We start from the raw sequence: 20,873 nt of genomic DNA, 5'->3' as shown, positions 1-20,873 counted from the left end.
GGCGCTCTGGACTTGACAAGGTCGTCGACTCAGTGTCGCTCCACGGTCGGATAGGCGTGAGGATGCGCAAAACGGGGTTGCTCTTGAGGAATCTGTGGATGGCGCCGTGGTTCCTACGACGGGGCGGCTCGCGGGGAGACGAGTGTGTCGTTCGTCGTGAGCCGATGTAGATGGCGACGGTGCAGTCGCGGCTGAGCGGCTGGACGACGAGGGCGGCGTTTTGCATGGTTCGATTTAGATGGCGACGATGCTCCCGAGGCTGAGCGGGCCGGACGACGAGACGTGGGTACGTGGAGTAGCGTGTGGTTGTTTTTGCCGGAGTGTTGGTGAGCCAGGCAGTTCCCGCAATACTGGTTGATAAGGACAGCTCGGAGTTTCTCTTCGGGGCTCAGGAGAAGAAATTGGTGGTAGGTCCGTAGCGGATGGACTCCTTGGCAGATTCGGCAACGGTAGGAGCCAATTTCCCGAGCACGTCGGTTCTCCCTGGTGCGGTTGGCGCGGGGACGTGGGGCCATATCTGGGTGCGGAGAACTTCGAGTTCAGGCTTGAATTCGGACCGGAGCGTAGAGCTTTCATACAGTGCATATTTTGGAAGTATTTCCGTCGGTCAGGAGACCGTTCGAGAACTTCTGCGGAGGGAGCTGGAAGGAAATTGCTGTCGTAAAAAGACCCCGAGTCTTCTACCAGTGTGATAGGTCGTCTGGAAATTTGACTCGAGAACGATGAGATTTGATTCATCACCTGAGGCACTGGACCTGTGAGTACCCAGCCGAAAATGGTCTCCTGCCCGAGGAGAGAGCCACAGATGTTGGTCAGTGAGCCACTTAACTGAATGGACGGAGGGATATCCGCTCCAATCAGGATATCTATTTGTGAACTCTCATAGAAGGTCGGATCCGCCCATGAGAGGTTCGGCAGGTCTCTCAAGAACCCTTGCGAGATCGGATGCGATGGAATATTCGCGGCCAATTCCGGAATAACGTAGGCTGTGGAATTTAGTTGTAAGCCCGGCTTAGTCGGAGAACGGATGGAAAAACTGCAGAGCTTCTTTGACTGAGCGGATACGGCATTATTTAGGCCGGAGACCTGTGCCTGGATACGTTGGAATGGCAATTTGATCATGTCCACAAGACGTTCTGTAATGAACGTCGCCTCTGAGCCAGAGTCGATCAGAGCGCGGGCGTGGAAAGTTTTTCCCAGGTGGCAAATATTAACGATGGCCGTGCCTAGGAGGACAGCACTCGTGCCGGAGGCGAAATACGACTGAACGTTTGGCTGGGCTTCGGACGAACTTGGATTTTGTACGCTTGGTACTCGTAGATGTAGCTCGGGCCACGCTGAGGAATTTTGTGCCGTTGTGGAAATCGCCTCGCTGGAGTTTGCTGGATTGCTACGGTGCAGAAGCGTATGGTGCCGGTCTCCACAAGTTATGCAATTGTGGGCGCTTTGGCATGCTCGTATCTGGTGGCCCCTTGCAAAGCAGTTCAAACAAAGCTGCTTTTGCTTAATGTAGTCGGAGCGAGCGCCAGCGGGCATTTGAAGGAAGTAAGGGCATAACCGGATTAGATGATACTCTTTGGAGCAGAGATCACACGTGCTCCTCGTTTGATTCACTGTGGTCTCTAACGAGTGGGCACTCCTAGGATAAGGACTTCCTTGAGACCGAAACGGATTGCTTCTCGAATTGTCTGCAGTGCGTATGCTCGCCCTGGAGTGGGCCTGAGTTTCCATGCCTAGATGGTCGTCCTCGGTCACTTCGAGAGACAGGTACCGCTCCGCCAGGAACTTGTCCATGGCGTGCCAGGTGGGAATTTCGGACTTGTGCGTCACGGATTGCTCCCAAAGCTCTAAGGTCGTCTTTGGCAGCTTAGCGGAAATGAGGTACACTAAAACTCCGTCAGCGAAAACGCTGTCTGTGGAGACCTCGGAATGGGTGAGTGTCGTGAGGCACTTGTGGACGGCCCTCTGGAGCTCTTTTAGCGCTGCTGCTGACTCGGTACGGATTTGGGGCAGACTGAAAAGGATCTTCAGCTGGGCCTTGAGTATCAGCCTCTTGTTTTGGAAACGCTCACGGAGGGCGTTCCATGCGGACGCGAAACCCTCGTTCGTAAGTGGAGCCTGTGCCACTATGTCGTGGGCTTCACCGCTGGTCTTTTTGTTGAGGTGGAACAGTTTTTCCACTGGAGCCAACCTTGGGTTTTCTATGTAGATGGCGGTGAACAGGTCTCGGAACGTGGGCCACTGCTGGTAGTCCCCACTGAAAACTTCAGTGTCACATGGAGGGAGGCGGCAACCGCCGGAAGTCGGCACTTGAACGGCCAGTTGCGGCGTGTGAGGGACAGTCGGGGGCTCGAGCTGATCGTTCAGTTCGGCCAGGCATTGCGCGTAGACCGCGTAGCAGTCATCGTACATCTCTTGGACATAAGCTACACCCTCTGGATCCTCTTCCGCCATCGTCACCGAACAGGCCGCGAACTCCGCGTCCACCTTTGCCCACAGGCTTCGGAGTTGTTCTCGATGGACTTGGGAGAGCGAGCGGGTTGGTGTGCTAGCATCTGGAGCGCTGAGCTTCTGGTCGAAGCGGGTCAGTCTGCTTGCGGCCAAGGCAAACTTAGACTGTGCGGAACTGGCGGCCATAGTGCTAGGAGCCGTGCGAGGGACTCCCGAGGGGAGCAACAAATCCTCGAAGGCATGTGGTGCGTGAGCCCTGGACGTGGTCGGACCTCGCTCAGCTGGGGCCGGACGGGAAGATGTGGGCGTAGTGGCTGAGCAGTTGGAGCTGGGTGGATGGGTCAAACTCAGCGAACTCACCCGCTTAAACTTCTTGCGAGATTTCTTCTCAACAGTGGGCATGTTTTGCTGATGGATCGTGGATATGTGGTTTTGTGGAATTTATTGCGAGTATTTAAATTATGGAAATAGTACACCGTGGCCGGAATATATAGATATAAATACTACGATTGAACTACGGTTGAAAACAATATACTCTCGAAATGCAGAGTAGCGCGTCACTTGGCGTTCCGTTACAGTCAAGCGCGCACCGAAAAATATTCTCCCAACAACTACAACGCAGGCAAACGGTGGAGAAGCGAAAGCGAAAAGAAAAACGAAAAGAATGCACCGCTGCTGCTGCTTGTATGTGTGTATGTATGGCTGTAAGTGCTATGTACCGCGGCTTGGGTTGAAGAGATGTCCAACAACGGGTAAAACGGTGGATAACCGTTTTATATACAATATGTATATTATATAGATGTGCAAGAATATGCTAATTTAAAATGCGTACGTATAGATATGTAAGATAAATACATACATATGTATGTGCAGTATGTATGGATCGTTATTTTGTTGGTAGTATAAATTAGTTAAATAAGGAGGCGCAGTGATTTGTTATTTTATTTTCTTATAAAACCGACAAACTATGGAACGTTGAGCATGCACGGAATAAACCACAAAAATAATTGCAAGAATATGCATTTATGTTTGTTGCCAGCCGCTTGGATTGCGTTGCGATGTGTACATACATGTATGTATGTACATATGTATGTTAGCAACGAAAGCTCAGCTGGTAGCTGGAGAGGTAAGAATATTATTTACACTGGATCGGAAGCTGAACGCAGGAGTTAGCTCGGATCAAATTAAACCTTTGGAGAAGTAGGAAGCCACAACCGTTGGCAGAACGAAGTATGGTTTAATTTGGAGCTAGAGCGAGAAATAAATACATACATATGTATGTACATATGCCACGGGAACTCGGACTGGGATGGAAAACTCGCACAAAATCACTGCACTGTTGTTAGCACAATCGAAGAGTACTTATCTTGAACTTGGAGCGATCCGCCGATGCTGGCTGGGGTGAGCTTCTCCTTATGGGAAGGCGAAGATCCGGCTCGAAGGACCAATGCTTGTAGTGGGGCGGATCGAAGCTCAACTCTCCCACAACGCAATTGCTGTAGCCGTCATAAGAAATGAGAACCGTTATGTTTAGTGGTATATATATAATTATGTGTGTGTATTTGTTTGGACGGTCGCGCGGTAGATCGGCCGTCTGAAGCGGGGGTGAAATCGTAACTGCTTAACTCTATGCCTTATGGTGCTTTTTCTGCCGTGAGCGCCGTGTGGATCGTGGATTGTGGATCCGAGCGACCCTCCGAGCGCGCGAGAGCGAGTTGGGACCGGGGCGCACGGAGTTGGCACAGTGCGCGGAAATTGTTTACGGCTGGCCTGAACACAAAGAAACAAAAAGCAAAGAAACACTACAATATGCTTACAAACAAGCTGAGAAATGCGGTTAAAAACTGGAAGGAGAACAAATTCAATAGACAGTTAGAGGCAATAAGCGTGCAGGAGGGACGAAGTATGAGAAAGCTGTGGAAGATAACAAACAACATTAAAAAGCAGCCGAATCCAAACTGGCCATTGAGAATAGAAGACGAAGAAAACATTCCCAAGTGGACAAAAGACAACAATAGAAAAGGCTGAAGCCTACAAAAAACACCTAGAAGAGCGCCATAGGACATCACAAACGCATAACGAGGCAGAGAATAATCCAATAATAGACGAACTACAGAAGCAAAAAGAACTACAAATTTTAATTTTATTTCTTTCAATTTTTATTTTATTTTATTCGGTTTGAGATAGGCGTGGCGACGGCCGACGCGGTTAATTTCTCCCCCCGAACTACTCTACTCTTACAAGTAAGTTCCCAGCACTCCCGACGCTCACTGCTCGTTCTGCAACATTGTTGCGTACCCAAAACTCCGGTGTCGCTGGCAACATCCCCTGTATAACGGCTGATCTTGTTTTTATATATATTTTCGATCGATTGTGTTAACTCCTCCTTCACTTAAGTGGAAGACGTCCTCGGATTCCTTTAAGCCGTCAATTAGCACTTGGAGGCCACGTTGGCGTCTGTTTCTCGGAGCCAATCCAGATATTATCGGTCTTCTTACGAGTCCTGATTCCAGTTGGTCGATGTGTCGTAAGTTTCCATACTTAACCTTTATAAGTACGGCAAGCTCGGTACGTCTTCATGGTTTGTTATGTCGAGGAATGTGGATACTGTTGATCCTGGAGACTTCCTCGCGTAGTTCTGTTTATCGATTGTCTCCACTATGTCGTTTATGATGATTATGCCATCATCGATGCGTGTTACAGGTTCGAGATGGCTAGGCCGAGTTGGACAGTGCGCGATGACACCGGAGTGTAGTTGCTGCGCACAAGTTGTGTAGGGAAGTTTTTTAAAGAATGTTGTGGTAAGAGTGGTAGCGCGGTTTCCGATAGCTGTAAAATGGTTACCACCGTCGGCAATTTTTCGTCTTCGGCGAAGTTAATTGTGATGCCGTTGTGCTCAACAGGGTGATTACAGATTAATCTTACAGAATATTTTTTTTTTTTATTTTTTTTTTTTTTTTTTTTCAAACTAGGTAAGGCTTGGGAAAAAATTCATTATTAAATAAAACTTTGATTTTAGCTTCCTCTATTAAATCAGTAATAGTTAAATTCGTAGAGTGTTCATTAATTTTTCTTCTCAAATCGTGAGAGTCTAATACGGAAGGGTTAGGTTAGGTTAGGTTAAGGCGGTAGCCGGGAGGGGGGGGATAAGAGCCTCCCGCCCCCAAGCTCACTTGGACCTATAAAAGGTCCGTTGTGTTGCCGCATGGGCATGTGCCCCTTCGCGTTGCCCGAACCGTGAGAGCATACTACTGCAGGTTAAGGGCAGTCCCATCCGGTGGCTTGGATCTATTTGGACAAGGTCCCTGGTTTGATTACGGACAGGTCCGAAATGTCCGTGAGGAAAGCGGCCCCGAGAATACGAAGACGACGATTTCCAAGGGCTGGCAGTGGCAGAAGAAGTGGGGGACCGATTCCTCCTCCTCCTCATCGCGACAACTCCTGCAGAAGTCGTTATGAGGGATTGACAGTCGAGAGGCGTGAGTGCCGATCTGCCAGTGTCCCGTAATGGCTCTAGTAACTGCAGAGCACTGTGCTCTGCTGAGTTTATACAGCTCTGCTGAGCGCTTCTTCGATCGATATGGCCATATCAATCTTGAGACTTTACAGGAAACGGTTTGCTGCCATCTCCTATTGGCATTTTGCTCGAACAATTCGTGCGTTAGGAGCCTGCACGTAGCCAAGGGCATCGCTACTTGCTCCCTCTCCGGTAGGAGAGGAATCGTAGTACCCTGCCTGGCTAGCTCGTCGGCGGCGTCATTCCCCTCGATGTCCCTGTGGCCGGGGAGATGACCCCCCGGTTAGAGAGATCTAACTGCTCTGCGATCTCGTGCAGAGACCTGCGGCAGTCATTTACAGTCGCTGAGTTCGACGATATTGAGCCTAGAGCTTTGATAGCTGCTTGGCTGTCCGAGAAGACGCACACTAAGTGCGTATCTAGAAGTAATTTGGAGACGATCGAAATGGCCTCCTTGATGGCTTCAACCTCCGCTTGGAACACACTACAGTGATCCGGGAGCCTGAAGCAATGACTGATGTTCAGCTCGCTGCAGTAGACTCCGCCTCCCACGCGGCCGTCTAGCTTTGAGCCATCAGTGTAGAAGTGGACCGCATTTGCAGGTCCTGGTTCGCCCATCTCCCAGTCCTCCCTAGATGGGATTGATACCTGGAAGGGCGTCGAGAGGTGATCACTGGGGATACAGTAATCTGTCCTCTCTGGTAATTGCGGGAGTCTCATCAGGATTCCCGAGTGCCCAACCGCGGATGCTTTCCACAGTCTGGCTTCTCTCATTCTGAGGGCGGAAAGTGTTGCCACCTTCTTTCCCATGAGATCCACAGGGAGGAGGTCCAGCACAGTATCCAGGGCTTCCCCTGGAGTAGTGCGTAGCCCGCCAGTTATGCATAGCTCTGCCATGCGTTGAACTCTGCTGAGTTTATTGAGGCATGTCCTTCTGTCCAAGGCTGGCCACCATACCACCACTCCATAGAGCATGATTGGTCGTATGATGGCGGTGTAGAGCCACCGAACTATATAGGGGGTCATTCCCCATTTTAGTCCGATGGCTTTCCTGCAAGTATAGAGGGGCACTGTGGCCTTCTTTACTCTGTCCTCTATGCTCAATTTCCAATCGAGCTTTCTATCGAGGATTAGGCCAAGATACTTGGCGTTGTTGCTGAAGACTAGCGTTTCCCCACATAGTCTTGGGGAATCAGTACCGGAACTTTGTACTTCCTAGTGAAAAGCACCAGTTCCGTTTTAGACGGGTTGACGCCTAACCCGCATTTGTCTGCCCATTTCGACATTTTCGTGAGAGTACTTGTCATGCACTCACACAATGTCTGCGGAAATTTTCCGGAGAATGCTATGGCAACATCGTCCGCGTACGCCACCACACGGCAGCCACCCCCCTCTATCTCCCGCAGTAGTGTGTTCACTGCCACGTTCCATAGGAGGGGCGAGAGGACTCCGCCCTGCGGTGTGCCTCTGCTAACAAATCTGGTACACGTTGACGTCCCCAGTGATGCCCCAAACATCCTGCATTGTAGCATCTGATCGATCAGGCTCACCGTCCTGGAGTCAACGCCCAGATCCGTCAGTGCGCCCGTGATGGCGGTCGGAAGGATGTTGTTAAAGGCGCCTTTTATGTCGAGGAAGGCTACTAGGGTGTACTCCTTAAAATTAAGGGATGCTTCGATGATCGATGTGATCGAGTGTAGGGCCGTTTCGGTGGATCTTCCCTTCCGATAGGCATGCTGGGAGTCTGAGATCAGACTGGACGGAATGCACGCCGTTAGATGCAGCCCCAGGAGCCGCTCCATCGCCTTTAGAAGAAAAGACGATAGACTTATGGGTCTGAAATCTTTTGGGGCAGTGTGCGAGGGCTTGCCTGCCTTGGGTATGAATACGACTTTGGTCTGAAGCCAGGTGTCAGGAATGCACCCGTGGAGAAGATTCCCTCGTAAATTATTTTGAGCCAGTTAATGGCTTTATGTCCCGCGTGAATCAGTTGGGCAGGGAAAATGCGGTCTGGCCCGCGGACTTGTAGGGTTTAAAGCTTCTGATCGCCCAGGAAATGTTCTCCTGGCTTAGCAGTCCCAAGATGGCATTTGAGGCGACAGAAGGAGGCGCGAGGTAGTTGGGTCTGTTTTCATCGCAGCCAGGGAAGTGGGTATTTAGGAGAAGATTTAGCGACTCCTCGCTGGACGTAGTCCACGACTGGTCGGTGTTCTTCAAGTAGCCCAGGGTGGGTGTTGTCTTCGAGAGAACTCTGCGCAAGCGTGAGGCTTCTGAGTTACTCTTGATTTCGCTGCAGAACTTACGCCAGGAGGCGCGTTTGGCTTTTCTAAGTTCTTTGTTGTAGGTTGACAGACTGGCCTTGTATTCGGCCCAGTTTTGCTCAACGTTTTCAGCCTTAGCTTTATTGAAGAGTCTCCGGGAGGCTTTCCGGAGTTCACCCAGTTTCGGATTCCACCATTCAGGTTTCTTCCGGCCTCTGTTCTTGCCAGAGGGGCATGCTTTGTCGAGCGCCTTATTGCAGGCGTCGGTAAAGATCTTAAGAAGACGAGTCGTGGCCTCCGTGGAGAACTCCTCCTTAGATGGGGGCTCAGGGAGAACACGACAGAGGTAATCAGAGTACCGAGTCCAGTTTGTCCGCCTGATGTTTCGGAATCGGACTGGCTTCGGTACTGAGAAGGAGAAGACAGTTTCCACGTACCTGTGGTCCGAGAAGGAGTGCTCTTCCAGGACCCTCCAGGAAACAATGTTACGCTGTATCTCATGAGAGGCAAGCGTGAGGTCTAGGACCTCCTTGCGGTTTTTAATGATAAAGGTGGGATCACTACCCCGGTTTAGTAAGACCATCTGTGTGGTCAGTAAGTAACTGAAAAGGTACTCACCCCTTTCGTTTGTGTCAGTGCTTCCCCACTGACAGTGATGTGCATCGGCCCTACAATTCGGCCGATGTCCTTGGCCGAGCAGTCTGCGATTAGAGCCCGGAGAGGGGGGTCTGGTTGTTCATGCCCCATGTATGCGGAGCAGATCCTCAGTGAGCCCTCCTGGCCTTCGAGGCTCACTGCGGTGTGGTCTTCATTGCTGAAATTTGGGAGCAAAAATAAGTGCAACTCTCTTTTTGCAAGAATGCAGGTACGAATTTTACCTGCGGTTTCAGCTACGTATAGCTTGTAGTCAGAAGTCCTCAGATCGGAGACCCTGTTTCCGAGGATCCAGGGCTCCTGAATGAGGACTATGTCGGCTCCACCCTTGGCCAGGTGGAGCAGTAGAGCAGCGCATGCTGCCTTACAATGGTGGAGGTTTATCTGCAGGAGTGTCAACGACATTCCTGAGGCTCGCCTCCACCATTGTTGCTTCTAGATCGCTGTCAGGGGACTCCGGCTCCTCCCCGACAACGATGTGGCTGAGACCTCTGGCTAGGTCGCTCTCGTCGAACGCGTAGTCGTCCAAGATGTCGTCCGACATCATGGACGCCGCATCCGACGCCGGGTTGTCTTCCTCGCACGAGGCCCCTTCTTTCGGGATCTCCGGCAGCTCCGGGTCTGGCTCGACCTCCCCTTGCCTGCCCTTGCGATCGGACTTGTAAGTGGATATGGTGACCTTCTTGTAGCCATAATCCACTACACCGTCCGACTTTATGAGGAGATCAATAGATTCCTCATTTAGGACGAGGATAATCTGGCGCCTCTGCCCTTGGATATCTTCCACCTTTGCCACCTTCCAATCGGCTGTAGGAAGGTGGGGGTTGCAGACCTGCAGTAACCTGAGGATCTTCTCAGGCTTTGCAGGCTTAGCCGAGACCCACGCTCTGGCTCTCGGGCGACTAGGGACATCTTCCCACTTCACGGCCTCCAGTTTCGCCCCTGGATAGACCTCTTTGAGGGTCGCCACCGCCTTCATGTAGAGGGCCGCAGAGCGAGCGTCTTGGCAGGCGATGGCTTTCACCTTGCCTTGATGCCACCCTGCGTCCTCACACTTTGGCGGTGGTCCGCCGTTCTCCTCCAGTTCCAGTAGGAACCGGTCCTGGAGCTCGTTCTCCACCAGGTGCCACTTATCGCGAGGGACATGGCCGTCCTCGGCGCCCCTGTCCAGGACACCGATCAGAGTCTTGCCCCTCGCCACCTCAGCGAACGACCGGTTCGTGAGGTGGGTCTTCACCCGCTTGGCTTGCTGGGCTTGGCCTGGCTGATTTGCGGGGTCCTCCGCTGAGCGTTGGCGCTTGTTGGGGGCCTTGGCTGCGCCCTTTCCGGCTTTGGCCGGAAGCAGAGGCCCACAGCCTCTGCTCCTTTCTTTCGGCTGACGCCCTGAAGTTCGGGTCTTCGTTGGACAGGATGAAAGCCGCTCGTCTCCTGTCCTGGTACGACGGCTTTCCTCCCCGTGGTGCAGAGACGCTGCCCGCCGGGGCTCCCATGGGTTCTTCGGTCCCGGTGCGCTTACCAGCCGCGATTACGCTCTGCTTGGCAGCCACCCCGGTACCCGCTTCGCCCTTGGAGCCACTCGACTTGGAAGGAGGCTTTTCGGCTTTTCGGGCCCCCCTCGCTGCGGCTACTGCCTGAAGATGGTGGAACGACTCAGTCTCCTTCCCCGTCTTCTTTGGACCCGGTTTCCCAGGCGCTGGTGCAGAGGGATTGGCTTGTCCCTCCGGTACTTTAAGAGGAGTACCGAGCTCCCTTGCGGTTTTGTTGGTTTTGGTATTTTGAGTATTTGACATAGTAGTTCCCACGAGTAGGCGGGAAGGGGATGGTCACCCGAGGCATAGCCCGCTTGCCCCGGGAAGCCTGATTTAAACTGAAGGTCGGCAGGTATCCAGAGTCCGCATATTAGCGACCGGGCACCCCCCCGGCCATGCATCCCTCGGCATATAACAGTGTCACCTTGGATTGGGGTAATTTCACTGAGAGTTTTCTTCTCTCCGCCCGACTACCATTCGCCAGCATCCTAGCAGAGACATGACCGTGCTAGGACCTAATTCCAGCCGCCCTCACGGGGAGAGTATAGTCGCACTTCCACCGGTGTGCACAGTTACGGCGGGTGACGGTTCGCTCGCAGCCCTCTGTGTCCTAGGGGGGTGTGAGACGCAGACCGCACCGGGTATTACTAACCGGAGCGGCTGCGCCTCAGTTCCGAGTTCACAGTTGTGCTAGCCGACCCGTCATCCGTTTGTCCCCCTGTAGCACCCGATGGCTGACGGCCAACCAGTTGTGCCACAGTGAATTTAAAATAATACCCCCGCAGCGAGCCCAATTTTATCCGCCGACTCTTACGCCAGCACCCGTATACACATACACATCCGCATATTATCGGTGAATAACAAGAATTTATTGTAGATATATTTGGAAAAAAGGTATGTTTTCATATAAGTGAAGTGCACGTGCTGACAAAACCTATGTTGCATGGCTGATGCAGGGCTGTTGCCATGGCTGATCACAAATGCTCCAGCATCCGACATCTCGCCTCAAAAAATGAGGGCATGTTTGACCACAGAGGCAATCTTGAGGTCGGCTGGTTCTCCTCCCATTTCTCCATGGTCTTGTGGTGCAATTTTGCGCCTATGATGTAGATAAGTAACCCATCCGAAATCTCTTGGGCGGTTGCCAAGGTCTGAAGAGCATGCAAGTGCGCATTGATCTTGTCGCTGAGAGCGCGCAAGCCGATAGCCGAGCCCTTCTCCACCCCTTGCAGCCCGAAAATAGCCTTAAGGTAAAGCCTTGTCGTAATTTTGAAAATATTGAAAATTCTCGATGATTGGGATACGATGGTCTTTGTGCACCATTGGCGAGAACATCGAGTTGAATTATGGCCAATCCATGTAGGTTCCACCAAATCGAGGAAGCTGCAGCACGGACATTCGAGAACGGCCTCCAATATCATATGCGAACAAAGACGAATTCTCCTCGAGACTATGGCGAGCCGTTGAATGAGCGGTATTAACCGTGCGAGCAGCCATCAACTCCCGCGACAGTGATATAAACTTTATTGCGCGAGCTCCAAATTGCACGTGTAGCTTGCCTGCCCTTTACATTGCAGCTCCGATCGCTAAGCGCTGCTTCGCTCGGCAGACGTGGGTAGGCCGACACAAAGCGGAGATGACAAAGAGCGAGCTTGCAGAGAACGCTTAGCAGGGCAAGCAAGCGCAAAGCTTTAACAAACATTTGAGTTAGTAACAAACATAATAAGCGGCTGGAGGCCAATAATTGGGTGCTATTTGGTAGGCAGCTAATCGGCTGGGTTCTGCTCCGAACAATTACTTTTCTTAACACTTGAGCACTGATTATTATATTTACACTGCGTCAAGGCTCGTGGTCGGGTTGTCCCCGTAAGTTTTTGGTACAACGTCTGTGCTCGGGGCAGGTTTCCACGTAAGTGGTCTTCTGGTTCTAGCCGGCGTCTATTTATACGCCTCTTGTCGCCGCGTCAGCGTGATCGAAAGTGCACTTCCGCGTAGTGCTCGCATTTCGCTGTTTTGGCGATCGTTTTGCTTCCTCGAGTTTTGGCGACTTGGCGGATTTGCCGTTGGCGCGTGTCGTGGGAAGTCCGCGTGACCGGGTATGATTAGTGGGCGCGTGTCATTGTAGCTATATGTGGAGAGGGTGTTCTTAGGGATAGGAAGTACGAGTGGCGAATAATATATGTATTATTCTATGTTGGGAAAGGCGTTGTCGCGAACCCTTTTAGGTTCGTTACACCCTTCCCTTTCTCCCCGACGAGAGATACGAGGACTCGTTCATGGGATGCGCGGCGGTGGGTGCGGTAGCGTATGGCGTGCCTATGATTTGGGCTGTTGGTTGGCTCTGGGGATTTATATTCTTCTGGTGAGGGCGTACGGATTGCTGACGGTCGGGGCAAGGGCTACGCTTGCGGAGCTAGCTTTTTTTTCCCCTTCTTTCCTTCCGTGTTGCATCATGGTTTCTTTTTATACCCGATACTCAAAATGAGTATTGGGGTATATTAGATTTGTGGTAAAAGTGGATGTGTGTAACTTCCAGAAGGAATCGTTTCCGACCCCATAAAGTATATATATTCTGGATCAGCATCAATAGCCGAGTCGATTGAGCTCTGTCTGTCTGTCCGTCTGTCCGTTCGTCCGTCCGTCTGTCCGTCCCCTTCAGCGCCTAGTGCTCAAAGACCATAAGAGCTAGAGCAACGATGTTTTGGATCCAGACTTCTGTGATATGTCACTGCTAGAAAAATGTTTCAAAACTTCGCCCCGCCCACTTCCGCCCCCACAAAGGACGAAAATCTGTGGCATCTACATTTTTAAAGAAACGATAACACCAAAAACGCAGAATCGTATAGGATGACTATATGTTCTACAGTGTAAAATCTGAACCAGATCGTATAATTGTTATAGCCAGAATCAAAAAAACAATTTCATTCTTTCTCGCTCTGTCTCTCTCTAACACACAGGTTTCATGGTCGGTTTTGCCAATTGCAAAATATGAGTTCAAGGATCTCAGAACCTATAAGAGCCAGAGCAACCAAATTTAATATCCACACTCCTGTGATATCGGACTTTGACCGTTTCGTGTCCAAATTTCGCCACACCCCTTCCGCCCCCGCAAAGGACGAAAATCTGGGGATATTCAAAAATCTCAGAGACAATTAAGGCTAGAGTAACCAAATTTGGTATCCGCACTCCTGTTAGATTTTACTATAAAACGTGTATCTCAAAATTTCGCCCCACCCCCTTCCGCCCACACAAAGGACGAAAATCTGTTGCATCCACAATATTGCAGATTCGAGAAAACTAAAAATGCAGAATCATAGATAATGACCATATCTATCAGATTGCTGAATCTGGATCAGATCGGATCATTTTTGTAGCCAAAAGCAAGAAATCAATTTGCAGTGGCTACGCAGCGCCCGACGTCACGCTCAGACTGATTTTCTGTCTCTCTCGCACGCACTCTTTGTCGTGTCGTTTAAGATTAGCGGCGTCTGCCGGAGGAGAGCCATACTGACTTAGTATCGGGTATAACTGTAGAGTTGCGGTGTCCGCAGCAACTCACAACGTTCCCCTCGTTCTTGTTTCGATTTGGGGGCCTCCCCTTCGGCGGGGTCGCTCGTGGTATGAATGGCGTGGTGTTTCTTCTGCAGAGTTTGCGGGCGCGTTGTCGGAGCGTCAAGTGAGTGTTACGTTGCTTCTCTTGCTGGCCTCAGCGCGCTTTGGTAGTTCAGTCTGTTCTTGGAGCTCGTGATCGTGGAACTCTCTCAGGTCGATGAAATTCGCAACTTTCTGTTTCCGGCTTTCTCAATGGTGTATTTTGACGATATTCGGTTACGGGACGATTTTGACCTGGTAGGGGCCGTCGAACTTGGGGGCCAGTTTCGCAGCGGAGCCTTCGGCGGCCTTCGAGAGGTGGTGTTGGCGTAGGAGTACCAATGCTCCGACGGCGGGGCGCCAATGTCGCCGCCGGAGGTTGTAGTGTCTCCCTTGCTCTTGGCTGACTCTTTGGATGTTGTTCTGTACGATGGCGAATACCTCTTTCAGCCTCGTTGCTTTGCTGGTGGCCGTCTCTGGTGTGCTTCCTCTCCCGGGCGTGACTTCGTCGTATAGGGCGCCGGGGAGCCGATGTTCCCTTCCTTGTAGAAGGAACCTGGGACAAAATCCGGTCGACTCGGAAGCGCTTGAGTTGAATGCTAGGGTCATCTCGGGTAGGAGTTCGTCCCTTGTATTCTGGTGGTCGTCGACGGACTGGGCGAGCATAGTTTTCACAGTCCGATTGGCCCTTTCCGTCGGGTATTCTTGTGGGCAATTCGGGGCTGAATGTTGTAGCTCCACGCCTGCGTTCCGTGGGAATGTTTTAAATGATCGGCTGGTGAACTGGGTCCCGTTGTCGCAGACGAATAGTTTTGGCACGCCGAAGCCGCCTCGTTCTCTGAAGGCTCGTTCGATGTTCGCTGTTGTTGCTTTCTTTAGTGGCACCAGTTCGACCCACTTTGAGAAAATGTCGAAGAAGACCAGTAGGATGGTGTTCCCGTGCTCGGACCGAGGTAATGGTCCGACGAAATGGGCGCAAAGGGTGGCGAAGACGATTGGTTCTTCGGCTTTGCACGTGAGCATCAACGTCCATGCTTTCCGTTTCTACAGCAACAGCGACATCGACTGGACCACGAAGTTAGGAACAGATCTGCGGTACCAACCAGCCATGCCCACGCATTGTCGTAGTTCCTTCAGGTTGGTCAGCTCACGCCGATAGTGTATTCCGTTAGATTTGTCGTCCGCCGGAGGTTTGCGAGTGTTGGCATCTCCTCCGATGCTGTTCAGGTAACTCTGAACGTCGTGGCCACCCACAGCATAGAGTAGATCGGTGAGGACGGCCACGCCTATACCGCAGCGTCGCTTGCTCATGGGTGCAACCATTTTCCAGTCGTTGGTCTGCGGATCGAAGCGCTCCACTGAGGCAATTGCGTCGCCGGAGCACCAGCCTCCTACTGCAAACAGAACCTCGCCGCGACATGTTGTCTTGCGGGGTCGGGTGCGTGGACCCTGCATCAGAAGGCGCTCCTGTGGCAGTAGCAGATAGTTCTTGGCCTCATCCACTAGATCCCGGCAAGCCTCGTCGCTGCGAACCAGGAGATCGGGGCCCACAGTGCCGACCAGGAACCTTGGAGAGAGTAGAGGCAGACGGACGAGTTGGAGTACCTGGTCCAAATGCTGGCGCCTCTCGGCCACGTTGTACTTTAGCCAGGACATGACCGCATTGAAGACCTGTTCCTCGGAGCGGACGTTAAGCTCGTCGCTGCAAATAATGTCCACCAGCTGGCCAACGGGCAGCAGCAAAAACTCCTCGCTCTCCATCTTCTCCTGGAAGTTGTGCTAGGTAAATTTGTCGGCAATGCGAAGCAGCTCGCGGCAGGAGGGTGTGTCGGCAAAAGCTCGGATGCCCATGAAGTTGGTCGGGTCCAGTTTGCGCTTGAGGAACTCGCAGCAAATGTCCTGGATCTCCACCAGCTGAAGCAGGCAGGCGTCTGGCAGCAGAGTCTGCACGTTGGACTCCTCGACAATGATGTGGGCCGTGTAGCAAAAGTCGATGAGTTCCATGGCGTTCTCGTCGATGTCGCGTATGGTGACCTCTGTTTTGCGTGACTCCTCCAGCTCTCCTGTGAACATTGCACAGAAGTAAGAGCTACAGGCGGATAGTATAACCCGATGGGCGAAGATTTTGCGCCCACCGACATTGAGCACGACGTTGTGCACAGCTCGCGATGGCGCCGCAGCATGTTGAGCCCGGAAGGTCGCCCATTCTGTTCGCCCATTCTGTTCGCCGTTAAGCGCAGCGGGGCGGAAGCAACCCAACCCCACACGGCGTCTATCTTTGCTTCTCTGTTCTCCACGGATACAAAGCACTTTCAGGGCCAGCTGCAGGCGGAATATTTCGAAAATGCAATTTTGCTGCTTGCTTAAAGCAACCACATTTGTAAAATTTTCGTTGCACAAAAGCGTACATACTTATCAAATTGTACCTTTTGCAGCAGCACGGCCAATTACGGCTTTTACTATTCGGGGACGGCCTCTTTATCAGTTTAAGGTCATGCCTTTTGGATTGTGCAACGCACCACAGACGATGTGCAGATTAATGGACAAACTAATCCCACCAGACCTAAAAATTATGTTTTTGGTTATCTTGATGATTTAGTCGTAGTATCAGTGTTCGGAGCAGAACCCAGCCGATTAGCTGCTTTGCCAAGTAGCGCCTATTTCTTGCCACTCAGCCGCTTATTTTATTTGTTACTTATGTACTCATTTGTTTGTTAAAGCTTTGCGCTTGCTTGCCCTGCTAAACGCTCTTTGCAAGCTCGCTCTTCGCTATCTCCGTTTTGCGTCTGCCTACCGACGTCTACCGAGCGAAGCTGCAATTAGCGATCGGAGCGGCAATGTAAAGGGCAGGCAAGCCACACTTGCAATTTGGATGTCACGCATTAAAGTACATATCGTAATTTTATTTCTGCGCCGAGTTTTATTTAATTCGAAATAATTAGTCGGCCGATTGGGGATAACAAACATTATCTCCACAATCAGATTCATTTGAGTCGCATTTAGAAGTACTGAAGCGGATCTCAGAGCTATTTCGTCGAGCGAATTTGCAAAAAGTAAATTTTGTGTTACGCAAACAAGATACTTGGGATACGTGATTGGAGGTGGAGGCATAGCTACAGATTTAGGAAAAATCTAATCGATCAAGTCATGGCCAGTGCCAAAAACATTACGACAAGTTAGAGGATTTCTAGGACTTGCGGTGTGGTATCGACGATTTATACCGAATTTCTCAGATTTTACTTTCCCAATCACGCAATTAATGACAAACAAACGGAAATTTCAACGGACAGAGGAAGCTCAAAAGGCTTTTGAAAAAGTGAAGATTGTACTGACTTCAGCACAGGTCTTGCAGAACCCAGACTTTAAAAAAAAAATTTATTTAAATTGTGATGCCAGTGATTTTGGAGTAGGACCTGTGTTAACGCAACGAAGTGATAATGGGGAAGAAAGGCCTATAGCGTATATGAGTAAGAAATTGAATACCGCACAAAGAAACTACCGTGTAAAGGAACGGGAATGTCTCGCTGCATTGCTAGCAATTGAAAACTTTAGAAGTTATTTAGAGCTTCAGAGCTTTGAAGTGATTACGTATCATGCTTGTCTAATTAGACAAGCGAACTTGAAAGGTAGACTTGCTAGATGGGCTATGCAATTGCAAGGGTATAGATTTTCTATAAGCAATCGGAAAGGAAAGTATCACGTCGTACCAGATGCATTGTTACGATTGTATGAAAATGAAGTGTCGGTAGTGGAAGGCATAGGACCGCTAATCTATTTTAACGCAGAGAATTTTAAGGAGACAGGAGACTACAAGCTCGTGTATCCGGAGATCAATGTAAATACCCAGACATGAAAATGGAAGGTGGATTTCTTTATGCACGTATGAACCATTACGAAGGTACAGTCTGTATAGACGATCCTATATGGAAACTTTGGATACCGCAGAGTCTGACCAAGCAGGTAATCTCAAGGGCTCATGATTGTGTAGTAGCAGCTCATGGAGGTATGGGAAAAACTGCGGAATTGGTTAGGAGACAATTTTATTGGCCAGGAATGATTCAACCCATTCGAGAATATGTTCGGAACTGTGAGGTGTGCAAAACAACAAAAGCACCCAACATTATTTTACGACCACCGATGGGGAAGCAGGCAGAATCTTCCAGACCATTTCAGAGACTCTATATAGATTTGTAAGGACCATATCCCAGAAGCAAAAGTGGATTTATCGGCTTACTTATAGTATTGGATCACTTTTCAAAGTTCCACTGGCTATGTCCATTACGAAAATTTACCACAGCTAGTGTTATTTCGTACCTGAAAAAAGATATTTTCTTTGCATATGTCGTACCGGAAATCATCATAAGTGACAATGGAGTTCTATTCAGAGCAAAAGAGCAAAAGAACAAGTTAAAATTAACTATAACATGCAAACTGTGTGCAAAAAGATCTGAAATGATTTGTGAAAAAACCAAAACAACAATGTAACACGACACAAATGTTTGTGACTAATTATATGCGTGTACGTCTGATGCGTGTCTGAACTGACAACTGACTGATCTCTCTCTCTTGCTATCGGCTCTCTCAGAGCCGATTACTGCTCTATCCCGACGACACGACGGCTCTCTTTCCTTCGTTTCCTACATTCGGCTGTCCTGAAGGACCATTCGCCTCGGATGGGTCTAGCCAAGGTTTCATATATTCTGAAACTGCAGAGGTCTTATAGGGACCCTCAGTATCCCCAATCTTCTCGACTTCGTACCTTCCATGATTCTTTACCCTAACCACCTTATACGGCCCTAGATACTTTCCTTTTAGCTTTAATCCAGTACCATACTGAGTACGCTTGATAGCTACTAGCTCATTAACCTCATACTGTCTATCTAGTTTCCTTTTTAAGTCAAAACTCTTCTTGTTTTCCTGCTGTAACCGTGCAATGTTTTCAACTACTTCCTTTCTAATTTTTTCGCGGTCCTTGTTCAACTCTTCGATAAGTGATTCTTCCAATATTTCTTTTATTTTTGGATCCATTCCTATACGCATAACTAGCCCAGTCAATATCTTGAAAGGTGTTACCTTGGTACTTCGCGGCTCAACACTATTCATCATTTGCTGTACTTTTCCTAGATGCTTATACCAACTACCGGAATTACCCTGACACAATTTCGACAACATAGGCACCACTATCTTGTGCATCCTTTCGACTTGACCATTCCCACGTGGAACGCCTGTGGCAATCATTAAATGCTGTATTTTCTCCCTCTCACAATATTCACGAAACAAATTGGACATAAACGCTGCACCCCTATCCGTCACTATTCTGTTCGGATTACCAAAACTAGTCCCCTGAATTTCCAAACACTTAACGACCTCTTCAACGCCTGTACTACGAGTAGAATATTTTATTTATTTATTTATTTTTATTTATTTATTTATTAAATTAACAAATTATCGGTTAATAATGGTACTTAGTTACTAAAGGCGGAAAAAGATAAGTTAAAAGTTACCTAAATTTAAATGATTATAAATATTGCATGCAATTAGTTTAAGAGACAGTTCAGGGAATAAGGTTTGACAGAGGGAGTTATAATTATGGCATAAAACCCTAAAAGTTTCATGATCAGCATAATTAGACCTACATATGGGTATACGGATAGTCCTAAAAGTACGGGAGATGGAACGGCCAAGTCAATCTGACCCAAGAGAGTTTGGGAGTCAACAGTCCCGAGAAGGAGCTTGTGCACGAACATTACGCCATTGCATATTCTGCGATGGTGCAACGACGGCAGGTCAATAAGATTTAGCCTAGACCGGTAGGGTGGCAAGATTCTACCCGAGTCCCAGTTAAAGTTCCGAAGGGCAAAAATTAAAAATTGCTTTTGCACGGATTCAATAACAGCCTGCTGCTCTTTATACTGCGGGCTCCACACACAAGAACAATACTCCAATATAGGACGTACTAACGAGATGTACAGTTGTTTCGTAACGTACGGGTCGTCAAACTCCTTGGACCAACGCTTGATGAACGCTAAAACACCCTTAGCTTTATTTACAGTTGCAGCTATATGGGTGTTGAAACACATCTTATGATCAAAAAGGACTCCGAGGTCATTTGAACTCGAAATTCGCTCAAGGACATGATTTCCTAGAACATATGAGACAAAATGAGGAGCGCGACGGTAAAATGTCATAAGTTTGCATTTGGAAAGGTTCAGAAAAAGAAGATTAGTTAAAAACCACAATAGTAGTTCACTTAGATCAAGTTGAAGGCGTGTGTGCAAATACCAATCAGAGTAAGAAAGACAGATTTTGACATCATCAGCATACATTAGTGTAGTAGAGTATGTTATAACTTGAGGAAGGTCGTTCACAAATAAAATAAACAGAAGCGGGCCCAGATGACTTCCCTGTGGCACACCTGAAGTAACATTAACAGTATTTGACAACACGTTAGAAAACAAAACACGTTGAGTACGGTTAGAGAGATAGGACAAAATCCAATCTAGAAGATTCGTTGGGAACCCTAATAAAGAGAGCTTTTGAATAAGCAGAGCATGGTTCACAGAATCGAATGCCTTGCTGAAGTCCGTAAAAACTACATCCGTCTGCAAACCAATTTGAAAACCCCGGTGGATTAGGTTAGAAAACTCAAGAAGGTTAGTCGATGTTGAACGATGTCTGAAAAAACCGTGTTGCGACGGAGATATCAAGCTGCAACAAAGATGTTGCAGTTGCCGGGTGACCAGGAACTCAAGAAGCTTCGGGATGGCGGAAAGCTTTGCGATACCACGATAGTTTTCAATGTTTGATCTTGAACCTTTTTTGTGAAGCGGAATGATGTAGGACTCATTCCAAATTACTGGGAGACAAGAC

General features: G+C 49.4%; 1 pseudogene; it reads right to left on the bottom strand.

Moving 5' to 3' along the window:
- Nucleotides 1-15,203: 15,203 nt before the first annotated feature.
- Nucleotides 15,204-20,430, bottom strand: LOC117191714 (annotated as a pseudogene).
- Between the last annotated feature and the right edge of the window lie 443 nt (nucleotides 20,431-20,873).

The sequence above is a fragment of the Drosophila miranda genome, assembly GCF_003369915.1.
Source record: "Drosophila miranda strain MSH22 chromosome Y unlocalized genomic scaffold, D.miranda_PacBio2.1 Contig_Y1_pilon, whole genome shotgun sequence".
Lineage (NCBI taxonomy): Eukaryota > Metazoa > Arthropoda > Insecta > Diptera > Drosophilidae > Drosophila > Drosophila miranda.
The sequence above is the reverse complement of the archived record's forward strand: the minus strand, read 5'-3'. Positions and strand labels throughout refer to the sequence as shown.